Consider the following 10,761-nt stretch of genomic DNA (forward strand, 5'->3'; position numbering starts at 1 on the left):
AAAATTCCTCAAAGTAGCACAAACCGTCTTAACACTTAAACACTTCCTGTAATTTTCCAGTGTTCGGTTTTGCCAGTGCTTCTCAACTCCTGCTCAACCATACCCAGTTCAACAATCAACTGTAAGTTTCTTGCATCTTTAGACAGTAACATGCTCACATTTATTTTGTTTGTTTTCTGGGTTCGCACTTAGAGATTTCTGGAGCGTGGGTGTTTGAGTTCTTTGAGTTCTGCTTTACGTTTTACTGTATTAGCTGTAGGCGTGCAGTTTTGTTTGAAGAAGGCCGTGTACCCTTCGTTTAGCAATCGCTTAGGGCATAGGAAAACTTTTCTCTTTTCTTTTCCTTTTTGCAAAACCACTTTTACTGCGATTTCACTGCACCCGACACTTGTTCAGGGATTCTCTTTTGAGTTTCCCAGGTGACACGTGTCCGGAGGGGGCCTCTTTCCAGCGGTTAGGGGACCCCCACCCCTTTTTTTCTGGTTTAGGGTTTGGTACGGGGCCTAACTGCTGGGTGTTTTTTTTTTTTTTGTTTTTCTCAGAGCATAACATGTCTGCTTCTGGCTCGAAGTCTTCAAAGAAGAAAGGGAAGAATATTGCCACCCTGGAGGAGGTTTCTCTGGGACCTGTCGCCCAGGAAGGGTACAAGTCCCGCGCTACTGGTTGGGAAGCGGCCGAGCTTCGATCGACCCTGACCTGCCCTCACCAGCTGGAGAACATCATTAATGTAGCTGGAATCAAACCCTCTACCTCAGGGACCTTCCACCGGCCTCCCCGTGACTCGGAGACGCCCAATCTCAACTATGATGGCTTCGGGGCTTGGAGTCAGACCCATCTGATGGCCGGTGCAATGCTCCCGCTCCAGGATTATTTTGTTAATTTTCTTGTATTTGTCGGCCTTGCGCCATACCAACTTATTCCTCAAGCTTACCGCCTGCTCTCAGGCTTATTTATTTTTTACGCGCGCGCGCGCCGGGGGTCTCCGGCCGGCGGAGATTTTATATTTTTATGAACTTGTATCCGTCCCCAAGAAAGGGGACAAACTTAAGGACGGTTTTTACGGGTTCCGGATCCACCCTGCTAACGAAGGGGTGGTTCCGTATAATAGGCAGACTCATGTTAAGGAGTACCGCCACCGATTTTTCTTCTCCTCCGGTTTTAGGGCCGTGGACCATCCGGAGCTTCTCACGGAGTGGGTGCGGATCCCACCTTACCAGCGGACGCTCACCACTCAGGCTTTCCTTCGAAGGGCCCAAGCCTTCGCCTCCTACGACCATGCCGATCTTGACGTCGGGGGCCTGGTCACCACGGAGAATTGCAGAAAGGCTAAACTTATCCTTTCTCACCAATCCGTGGATGACTCCAACCTCTCCAAGGTTATCTGCCCTAACGTGAGGGCGCCGGTTGCGGAGAAGGCCTTCCGGGATGAGCTCATTGCTACGGCAGAGAAGAAGTACCAAGATTATCTCTACCGGAAGGCCCAGGAGAAGGCGTATTCTAGTGCCCAGGCTGCCTCGGGGAGAGGGCTTCGCGTGGGGAGCCCGGTGGTGCGGAGGAGCCAAGCCATTGGCGGGAAGTCCGAGGCAAAATTTTGTGACAAGATTCTTCAAGAAGAGATTGGAGGTCCTTCCGCCGGGGGACCCCTTCGTCTTGAAGGTTCTTCTGAGAACCAGACTTCCCGGCCTCAGCCTTCAGTCCCCGAATCAAACTCGGGTGCTCCCGGTGCTAGCACTTCTGGTGCTGGTGGTAAGTCTCCTTTGATAATTCAGTATGTCCCTTCCGTTGATGAATATACCAGTTGTAGGCCCATAGGGTTCGACGAGCGTCTCCGTAGGTTTAAGATGCCGTCGACCCGGTGGGGGGATCATTTGAAGGAATTTTATTTTACAAACTTAGGAGATTACCTAGGTCGGTCCCGGATGGGTCCCGGCCCTCCGGAACCTATTCCGCAGGTCCGTCGGCTTACATAGCGTCCGATTTGGTTTCGGCCCTCGGACAGTTATCTTGGAGATGATGCTGCCAGCATTAAAGTTCGGGACTTTGCTAGGGCCGAATTAGGGAGTCCGGGTAGGAGTAGTTTATTTGCTGCACCTTTTTGTAAGCAGTTTCTCGCGAACTTCTAACACTTGCTTATTTTATTGGAACAGGTACCTCCATGGATGCCATCCTGGAACAGCTGGCCGGGGTCCATACTCCGGTGGCTCCTCCGGCTTTCACCCCCTCTCCCCCGGCCCCTTCCTTGAAGGTTTCTTCTGGCGCCCCTCCCGAAACCATTGACTTAGTGGATGACGAGGAGGTGCTTCCGGGAGAAGGCCAGGGGAAAGGGTGGGACTTCTCGGAGGAAGCCGCCGAGGGTGCTGGAGAGCCTCAAGCCCTTCCAGTGGTAGCAGAGGAGGACGAGGAGGAGCCTGAAGTGGCTCTGATTCGCAAGCGTAAGGGCAAGATGATTGCCCAGGATGAGCCGAAGAGGCCTTGGAGGGCTGACACTCCCGCTCATGGCCTAGACGGCGGGGTTTCTCCGATGGAGGAAAATCCTGCTCCTCCTCATATTGAGCTTACCCCGATTCCGGGGGATGAGGCAAGGCAGGAGCTTCGCATAGCCAAACACAACTACGCTATGGATGAGTACTCCCGGGGATATGCCGATGTGGAGGCCCTTAGGAGGATTCTGCGAGCGGAGGTTGAGGCGAGCATTAGCCATCCGGACTATCATGATCCGTGGAACCTCAACCTGGATCCTTTGGCAGATTGGTTCCGTCCCCTCCTAGGGCCCACTTTGGCTCCCTTTGCCGCGGAAATGACCGGTGAGTTCGCTTCTCAGCTTACACGCTGTGCGCCCAAGCGGTTTGCCACTTGCGCTTCCCTGAACTCCATCTTCCAGGTCCAGGACCTCAGCCATTCCCTCACAGTGGTAAGTACTTTGCAATTTCTTGCGTTTCCTTTTTGGTGTTTGTATTTTGTTTTCTTCCTTGGAGGAATTTTTTCTTACACCCCGTCATGGTTCAGCTTGCAGCTGAGGCTGGTCGCCTCTCCAAGAACATTATAAGTCATGGCTTCGCTCTGTCCGATTTTGGGGACATGAACGACGTCAAGAAGGTCCTCCAAGACCTTACAGCGGAGAGGCAGATCTACCAGGAGGTTGCCAAGCGCCAGGAAGCAGCGGCCAAGGCCAAGGAAGAGAAGGCCAAGGCCAGGGAAGAGGAGGCCATCCGGAGGGAGGCTCAGGCGGAGGACATGATCCAGGCCGAGGCCCAGCGGAGAGGCAGGATGGAGGCCCACCATCAGGAGGAGCTAAGGGCTCAAACCGAGGCTGCCGAGAAGGCTAGGCGAGACCTTCGGGAGGCCAGGGAGGCTTTGGATGAAATGGCCGCCAAGGTGAGGTCTCTAGAGGAGACTCACCAGTCGGATATCGAATCCAAGGCCGCTCTGGCTGCGGAGCTGAAGGAGCTTCGGGACTACAAAGATCAGTCTATCAGGAAGGCCAAGAGGGCCGAGCTCCTTTCTCCCGTCTCCTGCGCCCGGTGCCCGAAGCGCTTTGATGATGGTGTCTACATGGCTTGGGCCACCAATGATCAGAGTATCAAGCTTTCTTTCTATCCCAAACCCGAGGACATGATTGCCAAATTTCGGGAAAAGAAGAAGAGACTTGATGCTGAGCTTGAGGCACGGATCGGACCTCGTCTTCCGCCGCGGGCTGACTGAGCTGCCATACTATTGACCCAGATTGTACCCGTTCTCTTTATAACTCTTTTTTTTTCTTTGTACATACTTGCTGCTGCCTTAGAACAATTTACATACAGGCGGCAGCTTTTATTTGAAGGGGAGACAATTTAAGGCCTGTCCCCGGGCCATTTATATGTGTATGACCTACCCTTCGGGCTAGGATATTTTATATATTTTTTTTTATTTATATATATGTGCGATCTTTTTTCACACTTTATATATTTCTACCTGTCCTTTGGCTCAGGATTTCATACTTACGCTCTTTATTTTTGCGCATGTTTTTGACCTGCCCTTTGGGTCAGGATATTTTACTTAGCTTGACCTGCCCTTTGGGTCAGGATATTTTACTTAGCTTGACCTGCCCTTTGGGTCAGGATATTTTACTTAGCTTGACCTGCCCTTTGGGTCAGGATATTTTACTTAGCTTGACCTGCCCTTTGGGTCAGGATATTTTACTTAGCTTGTTTTTGTTTGTCCGTGCGGTATACCCTAGTACCCCCCTGAGTGGCATAGAAACTTTGTTTTTAAGGCACTCAGTTTTATTTAATATAGAGGAGGCATACATTTGGACGGTACAAACCCTTTGAACAAAAGCTAAGTTTAATTCGCCATCGGTAGTATTTTACGAGGTGATCGGCATTCCAGGCTCTTGGGACAGTAGTTCCGTCCATTCTTTTCAGTTTGTAAGTGCCAGAACCGATTTCGTCCTCGATTTCATATGGTCCTTCCCAATTTGGTCCAAGTACCCCCACTCCGGGTTCTTGGGTGGCTGGGAAGACCCTTCTTAGGACCATGTCACCAATAGCGAATTTTCTGTTTTTAACCTTGGAGTTAAAATACTTGGTCACCTTCTTTTGATAAGCGGCCATCCGTATTTGGGACTCATCCCGGAGTTCTTCGACTTGATCCAGAGCTTCTTGGAGCAGGGCACGATTAGTGGCGGATCGTAGGTCGTTCTCCTGTGGGATGGGAATAATGTTTCCACCGGGACCATTGCTTCACAACCGTATGCCATTGAGAACGGCGAGTGACCGGTTGTGGTTCTGGGGGTCGTCCGGTAGGCCCACAATACCCTTGGCAATTCTTCGGGCCAGTTATTTTTACAAGCCGGCGGCTTCTTTTTCAAGGTGACCTTTAGGATTTTATTGATCGCCTCACTTTGGCCGTTTGTTTGAGGCCGGCTACCGCGGAGAAGCTTTTCACTACTCCGTGTTGGTTGCGAAGTCGATAAATTCCTCGCAATCAAATTGCTTTCCATTGTCCGAGACTATTTTGTGAGGTAAGCCGTATCGACACACTATGTTTTTGATAACAAAGTCCAACGCCTTCTTAGCGGTTATTGTCTTCATAGGCTCGGCCTCTCGTCCACTTGGTGAAGTAGTCTCTGCTACTATTGCATACTTTACTCCTCCTTTTCCCGTAGGTAGAGACACGATGAGATCTATGCCCCGGACCGCGAAGGGCCGGGGGCTTGTCATCGCCGTGATCTCATTTGGAGGAGCTCTCGGTATGTTCGCGTACCTTTGGCACGAGTCACATTTTTGGACATAGTCTATACAATCTTTTTTCATTGTTGGCCAGAAGTATCCCTGCCTCAATATTTTCTTTGAGAGGCTGGGTCCTCCCGTATGATCTCCACAGAACCCTTCATGGACCTCCAGCATGATTTGTCTAGCTTCAGGGTCCGATACACACCTTAAATAAGGCATGCTGAGTCCTCTTCGGTAGAGAATTTGATCCATCATTACATAACGATGAGCACGATGCGAATCTTTCGAGACAGTGCCCTCTCTTGGGGCAACTCACCTGTGGTTATGTATTTTATGATGGGGACCATCCAGCTGGGTTCTTGCCCAACCGTTTGTGTGGTCTCTTTTATTTTGATGCTTGGCTCTGCCAAACGTTCCACTGGTACTACCCCCAGCTCTTCGATCTCACTATCCGAGGCTAACTTAGCCAGACAGTCCGCGTGAGCGTTCTTTTCTCGGGGGATTCTTTCTATTTTATAGTCTGTGAACTCGTGGAGCAGTTCTCGGACTATTGTTACGTATGCGGCCATCCTTTCGCCGCGGGTTTGGTATTCTCCGGATACTTGGTTTACGACCAGCTGAGAATCGCTGTAGACTTCCACCCTCTTGGCTCCTACAGCTTTAGCCAATTTTAGCCCTGCTATTAGGGCCTCATATTCGGCTTCATTGTTCGAAGCTGTGAAGTTGAATCGGAGTCTTTGCTGGAGCCGCAACCCAGTAGGTGATATCATAGCCACTCCGGCTCCTGAACCGTTTTCATTTGAAGCCCCATCCACAAATACTCTCCAAGTGGGGATGGATGGCTCCGGTGTATTGGCTGTTGCCTCGGCTTCATTACATTCGGTGATGAAGTCCGCCAAGGCTTGGCCTTTTATGGAAATCTGGGGCACGTAATGCAAGTCGAACTGACTTAGTTCCATTGCCCATTTGAGGAGTCTTCCGGAGGCTTCAGGTTTCTGGAGAACTTGCCGGAGTGGATGATTGGTCAAAATTCTGATCGGATGGGCTTGGAAGTATGGTCTCAACTTCCGTGATGCCATCAGGAGGCAGAATACCAGCTTTTCAATGACCGGATACCTTGTCTCGGCCCCTATCATGCGTTTACTAACATAGTACACGGGGTGCTGAATCTTTTCTTCCTCCCGGACCAATGCGACGATCGACCGCATGCTCGGAGACGGCCAAGTAAAGGAACAAGTCTTCTCCAAGGACGGGCTTTGATAGGATAGGAGGTTTGGCCATATGGTCTTTTAACCTTTTGAATGCCTCTTCGCATTCATCCGTCCATTCGAACTTTTGGCATTTCTTCAGTATGTTGAAGAAGGGTATGCACTTGTCCGTGGATTGTGAGATAAAGCGGCTCAATGCGGCCACCTTTCCGGTCAAACTTTGCACGTCCTTATGTTTCTTGGGGGATGGCATGTCCAAGAGAGCTTGGATTTTCTCCGGGTTCGCCTCGATCCCCCTTTGGCTGACTATGAAGCCCAGGAATTTTCCCGACTTGACCCCGAAGGTACATTTTTTCGGATTAAGCTTCATGCCGTATCCCCGGACGACTTCGAAACATTCTTCTAAGTCGTTTGCATGGCTATTGCATGCTTTGGATTTGACGAGCATGTCGTCTACATATACTTCCATGTTTCGTCCCAGGAGGCTTTTAAACATCCGGTTAACCATTCTTTGGTAGGTTGCTCCGGCGTTTTCGATCCGAAAGGCATGACTAGGTAACCGGTATACCCCACTTGTCGGTCACGAAGCTAGTGCACTCTGGTCCGCCGTATGCATTTTTATTTGATTGTACCCGGCATAGGCATCCATGAAAGATAGTAGCTTAAATCCGGAGGTGGCGTCCACCATCTGGTCGATCCTGGGCAGCGGAAAGCAGTCCTTGGGGCAGGCTTTGTTTAGATCTGTGAAATCTATGCAAACCCGCCAAGTCCCGTTTGGCTTGGGCACCAGGACCGAATTGGCCAGCCATTCCGGATAGTATACGTCGCGGATCATGCTATTGGACAAAAGTTTATCCACCTCTTTCTCTAAGGCCTCAGCTTTCGCCGGGTCGAGCGGGCGTCTCTTTTGCTGTATAGGAGGCATGTCCGGGTTGACGTTGAGGACATGGGTGATGACATGAGGGCTGATGCCGGTCATGTCCTCTTGGCGCCATGCAAAAATGTCAATGGCGCCCTTCAGTGTTTTTATTATTTTATCCTTTTCCTCCGGGTCTAGGCCTCTCCCTATCCGGAGTACTTTGGTGGAGTCGTCGTCGCACACTGGTATCTCTTCGACGTCCTCCATTGGTTCTACGACCCTTTCGGATCCTATACGAGGATCCAACTCGTCTTCTTCAGCCTTCTCTACTTCAGGGGGCCCCCGGACCATGAGCACTGGCAAGTGGGTGGCAACGTTGTAACATTGCCTGGCCTCTCCTTGATTTCCCCTCACCGTTCCGACTCCGGCTTCCTGGGTAGGAAATTTTAGGCATAGGTGTCGGATAGAAGTTATTGCACCAAAGTCGACGAGGGCCGGTCGGCCTAAGATTGCGTTGTAGGCTGTTGGACAGTCTACCACCACGAAGGTGCAATACTTGAACGTGCTCTGGGGAGTATCCGGGCACAGGGTGGCAGGAGCCTGACTTTTCCCATCGGGATTAGAGTTGTCCCGTTAAACCCTGTGAGCTGCGATCCGCTAGGAGAGAGGTCCCGGTCGGTCAACCCTATCGCAGTGAAGGCCTCTTTGAAGAGCAAGTTCACGGAACTTCCATTATCAATCAAGACCCTAGCCACTACTTTATTTGCAATGGGGGTCTCTATGACCATCGGGTCGTGATGAGGAAAACGCACCGTCTTGGCGTCTTCTTCCGTGAACGTTATGGGCTGGTCCATTAGCCGAGGCCTTTGAGCTGGGAGTTGAGTGACCTCCCACACTTCACTGTGCCTTGCGGCCTCGGCATATCTCTTCCGCTCCTTTCGAGTGTTTCCTCCGATATGGGGACCTCCGGAGATCATGGCTACCCGTCCATTAGGCCGGGGCGGTAGTCCGGGTATATGCTGGGCGTCACCTGCGGGAGCAGCTGGAGGCAATGCTCCTGCTGTACCCCCTGGTGTTCCCGAAGGCATGCCCCCTGCCACCTGCCCCGGGTTAAGGTGGGGCAACCTATTTTTGATCCACTCATAGAGGTGGCCCAACCGGATCAGGTTCTCAATCTCATCTTTGAGATTTTTACACTCGTTGGTGCTGTGGCCAATATCGTTGTGATATTCGCACCTTTTACTCGGATCTCTCCGGGAGCTGTCCCTGTACAATGGCTGGGGCCTCCGGTAATGCGTATTCTGCCTTGTGGCAAAATAGACACGTTCCTGAGAGTCCGTGAGCTCTGTGTACTGGGTGTATTGGGGTGTGTACCCCTTCTTTTGGCGCTTTTCTCCCGTTCGGGTGCTGCCCTTGGAAGATCTCTTGCTTCTAGACCCTTGGGTAGGGCCTGTTAAGCTAGCGGTTAGGGCAGCCTGTGAAGGAGCCCAACCATTCACCCCGGACGGATTGCCGTAATGGGAAGATGCCGGGGGCAGAGCTTGGCCCTGGCTGTATCCGGGAGTAGCAGAAAACTGTATGCCACTAATCGGAGGGGTCGCGGTCGGGACGACTCCGAGGGCGATACTCGGCATGTATCCTGCTATCCGGTGGGATAATAGCCTCCGTAAGCCACGATGCGGGCTTCTTCGAGGTTAATATATTTTTGGACTCGCTTCGGAAGTCACGAAGGCTAGCAGCGCCTTCTTGCTGTAATTCGTTCCAGAAGGGAGTCCCAGTGCGGATTCCTGTTTGGAGAAGCGCAAGCTGTTGTCCGTCGTCGACCTTCTTGGTCTTCGAGGCTTCCTCTCGGAACCTCTTGATGTAATTTTTCAAGGTCTCGGTGGGTAGTTGCTTGATGTTAGTCAAGGCACTAACTTCCAAATTGACCTTCCTGGCGGCGACAAATTGTCTCCGGAAGTTGGTTTGGAGTTTGTTCCAACATCCCACCGATCCTGGTTCTAGTTTCTTGAACCATTCCTCCGCCGAACCGCTCAGAGTGAGGGGGAAGCATAGGCATTTGGCGTCATTGCGACCCGCATGTTGTCATGACTCGGTTGAATCGTGACAAGTGATCACCGGGGTCGGAGTTCCCGGTATATGCCGCCATTTCGGGCATTTTGAAGTTTTAGGGAGCTCCGCCTCCGGGATATGCTTGGCACGGGGCTCCGGTCCTCCTTTGTCCGAGTCGGAGTCGTCTCCCTTCTGCCTCCGGGAGACTCGGGCAATATCTTTTCGAAGGATAGCAAGCTCAGCCATAATCCCTTCGTTTACAGTACCCGAGGAGACTTCGGGTCTGTATCTTTTTTGATCAAGGTGATCCCGGAGGTCACCTTGATTCCCATTGATTTGATTTCTCAGATCAATGGGTGGACATCTCTGTCCTCCTCTTCCTCTACCCCCCGGTTCTGGTGCACGGAAACGCTTTTCGGTCCCCTCGATCCTGAGGGCCAAGACTCCCTCTTTGGGGCTTGCCCCTCTGCGGACCTTTCCCTTTAGGGAAATCTGAGCGGACCTTTCGCGGATCCTGCGCCTTTTTCTTTCGACCAGGGGCAGAAGTAGGGTTTTTTGCTTGGTTTTCCTCGGCGGGGTGCCTTATAGGGCTAGGTTCCCTAGGCCTTTCGCCGGGAATTAGGCGAAGACGTAGCTGGCTCTCCGTCGAGTCCAGCGGCCATTGCCTTGGGATGCACGTGAATGCCAGCTGCCTCCATGGCTTTCTGCATGGCTAGCATCACCTCATGCATCTTTTGATTTTGCACTTTCTGAGCTTCGATCTCAGCTTCGTGATCGATAGCTTTTTGTCTGAGGAGCACCAGCTCTTGGTAGCTTCCATCATCGTAAGCGTACTCGTCGAGGTGTTCCTCGTGGTTTTCATCTGGAACTTCTTCCTCGGATTCCTCTGCTGCCCTTGAGGCTACATCCTCTTCATTGGGATCTTGAGCGTCTTCTAGAGGGCGAGGGTGACGTGTAGCTCTCGTCTCCACCATTGTCGTGAAGTTAAATGCTTGTTGTGAAGCAGCTTTCCTCAGCTCTCAATGAAAGCACCAAAATGTTGACCGAGGTTTTCGGCAACTAATAAAATATGATTATGATGATGAGCTGTAAGAAAGCGAGATGAAGACTTTTTACGTGGTTGGGGCGTTAATGAGCCTTAGTCCACGAGTCACTGCTATTAATGGATATCTTTAATACAGATTTTACACTTGGGAGAATGTTTCTCTCTTTAATACAAAGAATGTTCTTGGTGAGTTTTTTCTCTTTTTTGCTCTTGAGCAACCAAGATTCTCCGACCCCATTAAATGAGCTTTGAGGGGGTATTTATAGTGTTTTGGTGGGGTAATCCCTAGAATTGTTCTTACATATGTGTCTGTAAGTATCCATAAAGTTGGGCATTTCCGATGAATATATCATGGGTGATGCATGGTCAAATCCCTAGGTGCTG

This window comes from Cannabis sativa, chromosome 7 (genome assembly GCF_029168945.1).
Source record: "Cannabis sativa cultivar Pink pepper isolate KNU-18-1 chromosome 7, ASM2916894v1, whole genome shotgun sequence".
Taxonomy (NCBI): domain Eukaryota; kingdom Viridiplantae; phylum Streptophyta; class Magnoliopsida; order Rosales; family Cannabaceae; genus Cannabis; species Cannabis sativa.